Raw genomic sequence first — 12,785 nt, 5'->3', positions numbered from 1 at the left:
TTTTTTTTTTTTTTTAAATTTTTGTTGGAGTATAGTTGATTTACAACGTTGTTAGTTTCTGCTGTACAGCAGAGTGACTCAGTTATACATATACATATATCCACTCTTTTTTTTTTTTGATTATTTTCCCATATAGGCCATTACAGAGCATTGAGTAGAGTTCCCTGTGCTATACAGTAAGTCCTTATTAGTTATCTGTTTTATATATAGTAGTGTGTTTATGTCAACCTCAATCTCCCAGTTTATCCCTCCCCTTTATCCCCTGTAGAAAACCATAAGTTTGTTTTCTACATCTGTGACTCTACTTCTGTTTTGTAACTAAATTCATTTGTACCCTTTTTCCTCTCTTGTTTTTCATCCGTTTTCTGTTTATTATATTGGAATCAGACTATATATATGGTTTTGTATCCTAATTTTCCCCCAAGAATTTGGATTTTCCATATCCTACCAAACCCTTTGCCCCACCAGTTGGGCAATTTGGTTTAAATATCTTGATGCACAGGCCCACAGCCTTCAGATGGAGTTGGCTGGGGCCTCTTGGGTGGAGTGGGAGGCTCATTTGGTCTGTGGAACCACTTATAAATAATATTGTCCATTGCAAATATTGATTTTGATGCAATACTTAAGGCATTTTCTAACTTGAAAATATTTTTGACTGAAAAAGCTGCCGTTTGCAATTAGTCATGTTGTGAGGATTTTGTTAAATGTACTAAATATTTTGGGATTGGATATTTGATTTGGAAACTTGCATAAGCACCGAAATTCCTGTATCTCAAAAAAGAGAGATTGGATTTTAGAGCTGCACCGACAGGCATATTCTGAGGAAGATTTTTTATTGTTATTTTTTTAATATGGTAGTTCTCTAATCTCTTAAAAAATATGGATCCTTGTGGCATCTACAAATTAAAAAGACTGTTTGTTTCCTGGGACTAAAACAGTTGTCTAATTATAGTTCTCAGGATGTTGAATAAACCCCATTACTCTTTGTTTTGAGCAGACCAAAGTGCTAAAGTAATGATCTGGGGAAACCATTATTACTAAAGCTGTGGGCTGTGAGGAAAGGAAAACATTTTCAAAATATTTTCTTTGCAAAAGTATACGTGGGCTTCAGTATATCCATTCAGGCTTGGCGCTCATTTAATTCCTAATTTTTGCTTCGTAATGCTGAACTTCCCCGGGAGAAATGTTGCCCCATCTCCCCCCCTCACTTTTTTTTTTTAAGTAAGAATTTTAAGTTCATTCCCCTTTTAGGATATTTTAAAGTGATGTTTCAGAAATAGGATTTGTCACTAAATGTATAGTCGATCCTTGGTTTTAATATTTGGGAAAAAAAACAGGGCTTAATATATTGAAATTCTCTTTCAGGTTCTTCCAAGATCTTTGAAGACCCAGGAAAAAGCCGTGTTGACCAAAAGGAAGACAAATGACTCACAGAGAGAAAAGATGGGGGAGCCAAGGGCAATTAAAGGTAAAACAACAAAACCCAGAAAACCCTACCTTTCCTAGTAAAGAATTTTTAGAAAAATGTGAATGTAAATATTTTATATCTTCAATATTTGATATTTGTGGTCCCAAACCTCCAAAGACCTTTTCTTGGGTCCTTTGGTGTACTTAGAGGACTTATGTTGGTTCCATCGATTCTCCTGCACAAATAAGATGCCCCTCGCCCAGTACTACCTGTTCCTGCCTTCAACACTGTAGAGTTTTTTTTTTTTTTTTAAGAGAAAAAAACCCTGTAAAAATCAGTGGGGAGAATCTTATTTCACAGATGTCTTAAGACTCTCAACTATTTAAATAAACAAAAACTGGATATTACAGATGATGTATGATGTTTGATTTATGCAGCATAGAATAGCAATGACTTAGTGGATCTACACTGAGGAAAGAAACCTTGGCTATACATCAAAGGCTAAATGAATGTATAGTTAGCTATATTTAGAGTTTAGTAAGCTCTTCATGCATCATTTTATTTTTTTTTAGGTGGGAGAATTTTATTTTATTTAAAATTCTTTTTTATTTTTTAACATTTTTATTGGAGTATAATTGCTTTACAATGGTGTGTTAGTTTCTGCTGTATAACAAAGTGAATCAGCTATACATATACATATATCCCCATATCTCCTCCTTCTTGCGTTTCCCTCCCACCCTCCCTATACCACCCCTCTAGGTGGTCACAAAGCACTGAGCTGATCTCCCTGTGCTATGCGGCTGCTTCCCACTAGCCATCTATTTTACATTTGGTAGTGTATATATAAGTCCATGCCACTCTCTCACTTCATCGCAGATTCCCCTTCCCCATCCCCATGTCCTCAAGGCCATTCTCTACGTCTGCGACTTTATTCCTCTCCTGCCCGTAGGTTCTTCATAACCATTTTTTCTTAGATTCCATATATATGTGTTAGCATACAGTATTTGCTTTTCTCTTTCTGACTTTCTTCACTCTGTACGACAGACTCTAGGTCCATCCACCTCACTACAAATAACTCAATTTCGTTTCTTTTTATGGCTGAGTAATATTCCATTGTATATATGTGCCACATCTTCTTTATCTATTCATCTGTCACTGGACACTTAGGTTGCTTCCATGTGCTGGTTATTGTAAATAGAGGTGCAAAGAACATTGTGGTACATGACTCTTTTTGAATTATGGTTTTCTCAGGGTATATGCCCGGTAGTGAGATTGCTGGGTCGTATAGTAGTTCTATTTTTAGTTTTTTAAGGAACCTCCATACTGTTCTCCATAATGGCTGTATCAATTTACATTCCCACCAACAGTGCAAGAGGGTTCTCTTTTCTCCACACCCTCTCCAGCATTTATTGTTCATAGATTTTTTGATGATGGCCATTCTGACTGGTATCAATGAGGTGATACCTCATTGTACTTTTGATTTTCATTTCTCTAATGATTAGTGATGTTGAGTATCCTTTCATGTGTTTGCTGGCAATCTGTATATCTTCTTTGGAGAAATGTCTCTTTAGGTCTTCTGCCCATTTTTGGATTGGGTTGTTTGTTTTTTTGATTTTGAGCTGCAAGACCTACTCATATATTTTTGAGATTTATCCTTTGTCAGTTGCTTCCTTTGCAAATATTTTCTCCCATTCTGAGGGTTGTCTTTTCATCTTGCTTATAGTTTCCTTTGCTGTGCAAAAGCTTTTAAGTTTCACTAGGTCCCATTTGTTAATTTTTGTTTTTATTTCCATTTCTCTAGGAGTTGTGTCAAAAAGAATCTTGCTGTGATTTATGTCACAGAGTGTTCTGCCTATGTTTTCCTCTAAGAGTTTTATAGTGTCTGGCCTTACATTTAGGTCTTTAATCCATTTGGAGTTTATTTTTGTGTATGGTGTTAGGGAGTATTCTAGTTTCATTCTTTTACATGTAGCTGTCCAGTTTTCCCAGCACCACTTTTTGAAGAGGCTGTCTTTTCTCCATTGTATATTCTTGACTCCTTTATCAAAGATAAGTTGACCATATGTGCATGGGTTTATCTCTGGGCTTTCTATCCTGTTCCATTGATCTATAGTTCTGTTTTTGTGCCAGTACCATACTGTCTTGATTACAGTAGCTTTATAGTACAGTCTGAAGTCAGGGAGTGTGATTCCTCCAGCTCCATTTTTCTTAAGGTTGCTTTTGCTTTTTGGGTTCTTTTTTGTTTCAATACAAATTGTGAAATTTTTTGTTCTAGATCTGTGAAAAAAGCCATTGGTAGTTTGATAGGGATTACATTGAATCTGTAGATTGCTATGGGTAGTATAGTCATTTTCACAATGTTGATTCTTCCAATCCAAGAACATGGTGTATCTCTCCATCTGTTTGTATCATCTTTAATTTCTTTCATCAGTGTCTTATAGTTTTCTGCCTACAGGTCTTTTGTCTCCTTAGGTAGGTTTATTCCTAGGTATTTTATTCTTTTTGTTGCAGTGGTAAAAGGAAGTGTTTCCTTAATTTCTCTTTCAGATTTTTCATCATTAGTGTATAGGAATGCAAGAGATTTCTGTGCATTAATTTTGTATCCTGCTACTCTACCAAATTCATTGATTAGCTCTAGTAGTTTCCTGGTAGCTTCTTTAGGATTCCCTATGTATAATCTCATGTCACCTGCAAACAGTGACAGCTTTACTTCTTCTTTTCCGATTTGGATTTCTTTTTCTTCTATGATTGCTGTGGCTAAAGCTTCCAAAACTATGTTGAATAATAGTGGTGAGAGTGGGCAACCTTGTCTTGTTCCTGATCTTAGTGGAAATGGTTTCAGTTTTTCACCATTGAGAATGATGTTGGCTGTGGGTTTGTCATATATGGCATTTATTATGTTGAGTTAAGATCCCTCTATGCCTATTTTCTGGAGGGTTTTTATCATAAATGGGTGTTGAATTTTGTTGAAAGCTTTTTCTCCATGTATTGAGATGATCATATGGTTTTTATCCTTCAATTTGTTAAAATGGTGTATCACATTGCTTGGTTTGCGTATATTGAAGAATCCTTGCATTCCTGGGATAAACCCCACTTGATCGTGGTGTATGATCCTTTTAATGTGCTGTTGGATTCTTTTTGCTCGTTTTTTGTTGAGGATTTTTGCATCTATGTTCATCAGTGATATTGGCCTGTAGTTTTCTTTCTTTGTGACATCCTTGTCTGGTTTTGGTATCAGGGTGATGATGGTCTCATAGAATGAGTTTGGGAGTGTTCCTCCCTCTGCTATAGTTTGGAAGAGTTTGAGAAGGATAGGTGTTAGCTCTTCTCTAAATGTTTGATAGAATTCACCTGTGAAGCCATCTGGTCCTGGGCTTTTGTTTGTTGGAAGATTTTAAATCACAGTCTCAATTTCAGTGCTTGTGACTGGTCTGTTTATATTTTCTATTTCTTCCTGGTTCAGTCGCAGAAGGTTGTGCATTTCTAAGAATTTGTCCATTTCTTCCAGGTTGTCCATTTTATTGGCACAGAGTTGCCTGTAGTAATCTCTCATGATCCTTTGTATTTCTGCAGTGTCAGTTGTTACTTCTCCTTTTTCATTTCTAATTCTATTGATTTGAGTCTTCTCCCTTTTTTTCTTGATGAGTCTGGCTAATGGTTTATCAATTTTGTTTATCTTCTCAGAGAACCAGCTTTTAGTTTTATTGATCTTTGCTATCGTTTTCTTCATTTCTTTTTCATTTATTTCTGATCTGATCTTTATGATTTCTTTCCTTCTGCTAACTTTGGTTTTTTTTCGTTCTTCTTTCTCTGATTGCTTTAGGTGTAAGGTTAGGTTGTTTATTTGAGATGGTTCTTGTTTCTTGAGGTAGGATTGTATTGCTATAAACTTCCCTATTAGAACTGTTTTTGCTGCAGCCCATAGGTTTTGGGTTGTTGTGTTTTCATTGTCATTTGTTTCTAGGTATTTTTTGATTTCCTCTTTGATTTCTTCAGTGATCTCCTGGTTATTAAGTAGTGTATTGTTTAGCCTCCCTGTGTTAGTATTTTTTACAGATTTTTTCCTGTAATTGATATCTAGTTTCATAGCATTGTGTTCAGAAAAGATACTTAATATGATTTCAATTTTCTTATATTTACCAAGGCTTGAGTTGTGACCCAAGATATGATCTATCCTGGAGAATGTTCCATGAGCACTTGAGAAGAAAGTGTATTCTGTTGTTTTTGGATGGAATGTCCTATAAATATCATTAAGTCCATCTTGTTTAATGTATCATTGAAAGCTTGTGTTTCCTTATTTATTTTCATTTTGGATGATCTGTCCATTGGTGAAAGTGGGGTGTTAAAGTCCCCTACTATGATTGTGTTACTGTTGATTTCCCCTTTTATGGCTGTTAGCATTTGCCTTATGTATTGAGGTGCTCCTATATTGGGTGCATAAATATTTACAATTGTTATATCTTCTTCTTGGATTGATCCCTTGATTATTATGTAGTGTCCTTCTTTGTCTCTTGTAATAGTCTTTATTTTAAAGTCCCTTTTCTCTGATATGAGATTGCTACACCAGCTTTCTTTTGATTTCCATTTGCATGGAATATCTTTTTCAGTCCCCTCATTTTCAGTCTGTATGTGTCCCCATGTCTGAAGTGGGTCTCTTATAGACAGCATATATATGGGTCTTGTTTCTGTATCCATTCAGCCAGTCTGTGTCTTTTGCATGGAGCATTTAATCCATTTACACTTAAGGTAATTATCGATATGTATGTTCCTATTAGCATTTTCTTAATTGTTTTGGGTTTGTTTTTGTAGGTCCTTTTCTTCTCTTGTGTTTCCCACTTAGAGAAGTTCTTTTAGCATTTGTTATAGAGCTGGTTTGGGGGTGCTGAATTCTGTTAGCTTTTGCTTGTCTGTCAAGGTTTTAATTTCTCTGTAGAATCTGAATGAGATCCTTGCTGGGTAGAGTAATCTTGGTTGTAGTTTCTTCCCTTTAATCACGTTAAGTATGTACTGCCACTCCCTTCTGGTTTGCAGAGTTTCTGCTGGAAGATCAGCTGTTAACCTTATGGGGTTTCCCTTGTATGTTATTTGTTGTTTTTCCCTTGCTGCTTTTAATATTTGTTCTTTGTATTTAATATTTGATAGTTTAATTAGTACGTGTCTTGGTGTGTTTCTCCTTGGATTTATCCTGTATGGGACTCTCTGTGCTTCCTGGACTTGATTAAATATTTCCTTTCCCATATTAGGGAAGTTTTCAACTATAATTTCTTCAAATATTTTTTCAGTCCCTTTCTTTTTCTCTTCTTCTTCTGGGACCTCTATAATTCAAACGTTGCTGCATTTAATGTTGTCCCAGAGGTCTCTGAGACAGTTGTCAATTCTTTTCATTCTTTTTTCTTTATTCTGCTCTGCTGTACTTATTTCCATTATTTTATCTTCCAGATCACTTATCTGTTCTTATGTCTAAGTTGTTCTGCTATTGATTCCTTCTAGAGAATTTTTAAGTTCATTTATTGTGTTGTTCATCATTGTTTGTTTGCTGTTTAGTTCTTCTAGGTCCTTGTTAAACTTTTCTTGTATTTTCTGCATTCTATTTCCAAGATTTTGTATCATCTTTACTATCATTACTCTGAATTCTTTTTCAGGTAGACTGCCTATTTCCTGTTCATTTGTTTGGTCTGGTGGGTTTTTACCTTGCTCCTCATCTGCTGTGTGTTTCTCTGGCTTCTCATTTTGCTTACCTTACTGTGTTTGGGGTCTCCTTTTCTCAGGCTGCAGGTGCGTAGGTCCCATTGTTTTTGGTGTCTGCCCCCAGTGGCTAAGGTTGGTTCAGTGGGTTCTGTAGGGTTCCTGATGGAGGGGACTGGTGCCTGTGTTCTGGTGGATGAAGCTGGATCTTGTCTTTCTGGTGGGCAGGGCTGCAGCCAGTGGTGTGTTTTGGGGTGTCTTTGACCTCTTTATGGTTTTAGGCAGCCTCTCTACTAATGGGTGGGGTTGTGTTCCTGTCTTGCTAGTTGTTTGGCATGGGGTGTCCAGCAGTGTAGCTTGCTGGTCGTTGAGTGGAGCTGGGTCTTAGCATTGAGATGGAGATCTCTGGGAGAGCTTTTGCCATTTGCTATTACATGGAGCCAGGAGGTCTCAGGTGGACCAGTGTCCTGAAGTTGGCTCTCCCACCTCAGAGGCTCAGGCCTGACACTAAGCCAGAGCCCCAAGACCCTGTCAGCCACATGGGTCAGAAGGGAGAAAGAAAGAAAGAGGGAGGGAGGGAGGGAGGGAGAGAGAGAGAGAGAGAGAGAGAGAGAAAGAAAAGAAGAAAAGTTATTAAAATAAAAAATAAAAAGTAATTATTAAAAATAAAAAAATTAAAAAGTAATAAACAAAAAGGAAAGGAAGAAGAGAGCAACCAAACCAAAAAACAAATCCACGAATGATAACAAGTGTTAAAAACTATACTAAAAAAAAAAAAACCAAAAAAGGGACAGACAGAACCCTAGGACAAATGGTAAAAGCAAAGCTATACAGACAAAATCACACAAAGAAGCATACACATACACACTCACAAAAAGAGATAAAGGAAAAAAATATGCATATATCATTGCTCCCAAAGTCCACCTCCTCAATTTGGGATGAATTGTTGTCTATTCAGGTATTCCACAGATGCAGGGCACATCAAGTTGATTGTGGAGATTTAATATGCTGCTCCTGAGGCTGCTGGGAGAGATTTCCCTTTCTCTTCTTTGTTCGCACAGCTCACGAGGTTCAGCTTTGGATTTGGCCCCGCCTCTGCGTGTAGGTCGCCGGAGGGCATCTGTTTTTTGCCCAGACAGGACGGGGTTAAAGGAGCTGCTGATTCGGGGGCTCTCGGTCACTCAGGATGGGGGGAGGGAGGGGTACGGAGTGAGGGGCGAGCCTGCGGCGGCAGCGGCCGACGTGACGTTGCACCAGCCCGAGGCGCACCGTGATTTCTCCCGGGGAAGTTGTCCCTGGATCCCGGGACCCTGGCAATGGCGGGCTGCACAGGCTCCCGGGATGGGGGTGTGGAGAGTGACCTGCGCTCGCACACAGGCTTCTTGGTGGCGGCAGCAGCGGCCTTAGCATCTCATGCCCGTGTCTGGGGTCCGCACTGTTAGCCGCGGCTCGTGCCCGTCTCTGCAGCTCCTTTAAGCAGCGCTCTGAATCCCCTCTCCTCGCGCCCCAGGAAACAAAGAGATAAGAAGTCTCTTGCCTCTTCGGCAGCTCCAGACTTTTCCCCGGACTCCCTCCCGGCCAGCCTTGGCGCACTAACCCCTTCAGGCTGTGTTTACGCCGCCAACCCCAGTCCTCTCCCTGCGCTCCGACCGAAGCCCGAGCCTCAGCTCCCAGCCCCGCCCACCCTGGCAGCCGAGCAGACAAGCCTCTCAGGCTGGTGAGTGCCGGTCGGCACTGATCGTCCGTGCGGGAATCTCTCCGCTTTGCCCTCCGCACCCCTGTTGCTGTGCTCTCCTCCGCGGCTCCGAAGCTTTCCGCCTCCGCCCCCCGCAGTCTCCGCCCGTGAAGGTGCTTCTAGTGTGTGGAAACCTTTCTTCCTTCACGGCTCCCTCCCACGGGTGCAGGTCCCGTCCCTATCCTTTTGTCTCTGTTTATTCTTTTTTCTTTTGCCCAACCCAGGTACGTGGGGAGTTTCTTGCCTTTTGGGAGGTCTGAGGTCTTCTGCCAGCGTTCAGTAGGTGTTCTGTAGGGGTTGTTCCACATGTAGATGTAGTTCTGATGTATCTGTGGGGAGGAAGGTGATCTCCATGTCTCACGCCTCCGCCATCTTGAAGGTCTCTCCTGTAGAGTTTTTAAAATCACTGCTTTCTAAGTACTGCAGTCATCACAACTCTTCCTTTCTACACTGCCTTCCACTTTCTTCTGCTCCTCCCAGAAAAGCCAAAGAGCCAAGAACAATGTCCACAGGCCTGTGCTTTTATGTTAACTATGTTTTTCGTCCTGTTACTAGGTTTGGTTCATAGTTATTTTATAGTTATTTTGCCTGAATTCAATTGAAACCTCATTTCGAGAGGCACACACAGGGATTGAGTCTATGCATTCATTAGCTATGCAAAAAATAAATAAATGAAGGTGGAGGATTTCAGCACTTTATCTACAAATTATGCCCCTTAGCTCTTCAGGACTGTCAGGCTTCCCCCCGAAAAGCATTCCAGGGTTGGAAGAGATTATGGTGGGCCCTGTGTAACACTCACTTAGGCCGTAGAACTTAAAAGAGTCTCTCCTTGGCTGACATTAAGTCAGAAGTGATGAGTAGATGGCACAACAGTCCATGGTGCCTGACACGGGCCTTGAGCAGAGTTTGTGTCCAGTAAGAAATGGCGCAGTTAAATTGGGTGTGGTTCTTGAGGCCATGCCCCCATCAGGGTCTGTATTCTTCATCAGTTAAAATATTGAAAATAAAAGTCTGTTAGTTTGCGGGGCTGCTGTAACAAACTACCACAGACTGGGGGAGCTTAGACAACAGACATTTCTTCTCTCCCAGCTCCGGAGACTGCAAGTCTGAGATCAAGGTGAAGGCAGAATTGGTTCCTTCCGAGGGCTGTGAGGAACCATCTTCCCAGGCCCCTCTCCTTGGCTGTAGACGGTTGTATTCTCCCTGTGTTTTCACGTTGTCTTCCCTTTACACAGGTCTCTGTTTCAAAATTCCCTTTTTTTAAAAAAAAAATAAGGACACCAGTCATATTGGGTTAGGGCCCACCCTAATAACCCCATTTTAACTTCATTACCTCTGGAAAGACCCTGTCTCCTAATAAGGTCACGTTCTGGGCTACTGGGCGTTTGGGCTCCAACACATGAAGGGTTGCATGATGGAAACAGTTCAACCCACTGCAGTAGTTATTTGTATTCATTTGAAAAGATAAGCCATATCCTACTGAAGGAGTTCAGTTTCTTATTTTTAGACAAATATGGAGGTACGTTAGGTCTCTCATTCTTCCACCTCCCCTTGGTCTCTCTTGCTTACCTCGGGGAGTGCAGGCACCAGGGCTGGGGCCAGGGTACACTGAGTGAGGCACAAAGTTGAAGCAGATGCTCCCTCTCAGGTGCTGGCTGAGCACCTGCAGGAGCCTGAGGGTGGGGGTGGGACACCTGTTAAATCGTGGGGCCCAGGTGGGCGTCTCACTGGCCTCCCCCTTCTCCCACTCCATTTAGGAGACCACTGCCCAGAGCAGACTCAGCCTGTGCAGTTCTTAGGGTAGGTTTCGCTGGTAAGGGACTGACATGCCTAATACCCACTCATCTAGAACGAGTGTGTCTCGTGATCAGCTCATTAAATGAATGGATCCATTACGATGAGTTTGCTCAGAGCCATTTTGTCTAAAATGTCTTCACTTAATGACTCGTTAGCTTAAAATTAAAAATTCAGTTTTAACATTACGGACAAAGGGCCCTTATGAAAAACTGGCCATTTATTTCTTGAGAATTGTTTTCCTCAAAGGTGCAAGATTTTATACAATATCAGAATGTTTGCTTTCTTCCCGCAAATGATTATCCCTTATTAAGTGCTTACTCTGTACATAGCACTGTGAGAGGTTTTGGAGGCATGATTCAGTCTAATCCTCATAAAGGCCTTATGGAGTTGGCAGGGAAGATTAGCCAAACAGTGGTTCTACTCAGGGACTAACCAGCTGCCATGGAGGCTGGCCAGATCTTGTGTCACACCTGTGTGAATGGCTGAACATCAATTTGGAGGTGGTAATGGAGGGGATTTTCCCTCCTGACATCAAATAGGTGGTGTCTTTTCCAATACCATCAACCCATCTTCCAACTCTCCAGTACCAACTGAGTATCCTACAATTTGATTCCATTCTGAGAGTACCTGGAGTTAGCACCAGACACCACAGGCTAGAGGCTCAGTGCCACAAGACTGCCGCCCACTTCAGAGGCCAGCAGAAAGTGTCAGGTCCTCAGGTTACCCCCCCTTCTGTCCACCTTGGCTTCAGAATTGGGGGTTCCCACAATCCCCCCCTCCAGGATTCAGTAATTTGCTAGAAGGAGTCACAGAACTCAGGACAATGCTGTACTTACTGTTACAGATTATTATAAAGGATACAAATGAACAGACGGATGGAGGTTTGTAGGTCGAGGTCCAGAAGGGTCCCAAGCACAAGAGTGTCTCTCTCTGAGGAGTCGGGGGGCACCACCCTCTTAGCACATGGATGTGCTCACCAACTTGGAAACTCTCCAAATCCTGCCGTTTATGGGTTTTTATGAACATTTCATCACATAGGCAAGATCAATTATGAATTCAATCTCCAGCTCTTCCTCTCTCTCCAAAGGAAGGGGGTGGGGCTGAAAGTGCCAGGCCTCTCATCCAGGCTTGGTGGTTCTGAGACCATCCTGAAGCTTTCTAGGGGTTTGCCAAGAGTCACTTCATTGGGGCAAAACATGGTCCTGTCACCCTTAGCACTTAGGAAATTTAAGAGCTCTGTGCCAGGAACTGGCAACAAAGGCCAAGTGTGTTTTTTATTCTGCCACGGTAATATGATCCCCATTTTACAGATGTGTAACGAAAGACCATAGAGAATAGAGTGACCTATTCTAGGTTTCTGAGGAGGGAAACCGAATCTGGCTTCCATCTTCCATCTGACTCTGTACCTCTGCTTGGATGCACTACCCTCCATGAGAGCCCTGCCCGCATGCCTTCTAGGACCTTCTCTTGCCCATCTCCCACTCCACACTGCCCTTGAGGGGCCTGGGAACCCAGAGCTCCTGCCCAAACTGGCCTGAGCATCTTTCGGGCCTACACAGGCCTCTTTCCTGCAGTCCATCTCCTTGGGCAGGTCCTGTGTGTGCTTCCCTAGGCCTGAAGGATGGCCAGCATGGCCGTGTGGACTGGAGTGTCCCGATGACTATGTGGGGACCTTGCAAATAGGCCAGAACTGGCTTGGGAAGAGAAGAGGGGTATGGAGCACCCATTTCTATTCTTGCCCCAGCCCTGCAGATATTCAGGTCTTCTCTTAACCATTTTTACAGTATTGCCTCCCTAATTACAAAATGCTTATTTTCCCTTTGGCCCTGTGTGCCAGTCCACACTTGATGCAATTATAGCTAAAGCAACCCAAATCAAATATGTGTTTCTGTGTAGTAAGCCATTGGCATTTGCAAAACAAGAACGAAGAAAGGAGCGTTTCATTTTTCAAGATACCCAGTAATAAAATAATACCGGATTGTGAAATCCAAAGTCATAAACATATACATTACCAAAGGAATTTATTGCAAGAAATAGGTAGTAAAGAAAGGGTTTTTAGGGCCTCCCTGGTGGCGCAGTGGTTGAGAGTCCGCCTGCCGATGCAGGGGATACGGGTTCGTGCCCCGGTCTGGGAGGATCCCACATGCCGCGGAGCGGCTG

General features: G+C 41.6%; 1 protein-coding gene across 6 annotated transcripts in view; it reads left to right on the top strand.

The window, feature by feature from the left end:
• Positions 1-12,785, top strand: part of ERG (ETS transcription factor ERG) — a 279,810-nt gene that overhangs the window by 77,267 nt on the left and 189,758 nt on the right. For all 6 annotated transcript variants that reach the window (XM_082626209.1, XM_082626216.1, XM_082626214.1 and 3 more), the window contains exon 2: positions 1,366-1,468. The gene's annotated coding sequence lies outside the window, so the exon portion shown is untranslated. The remainder of the gene's footprint in view (positions 1-1,365; positions 1,469-12,785) is intronic.

Source organism: Mesoplodon mirus (assembly GCF_964341445.2).
Source record: "Mesoplodon mirus genome assembly, chromosome: 6".
In the NCBI taxonomy this organism is placed as follows: Eukaryota; Metazoa; Chordata; class Mammalia; order Artiodactyla; family Ziphiidae; genus Mesoplodon; species Mesoplodon mirus.
The sequence above is the reverse complement of the archived record's forward strand: the minus strand, read 5'-3'. Positions and strand labels throughout refer to the sequence as shown.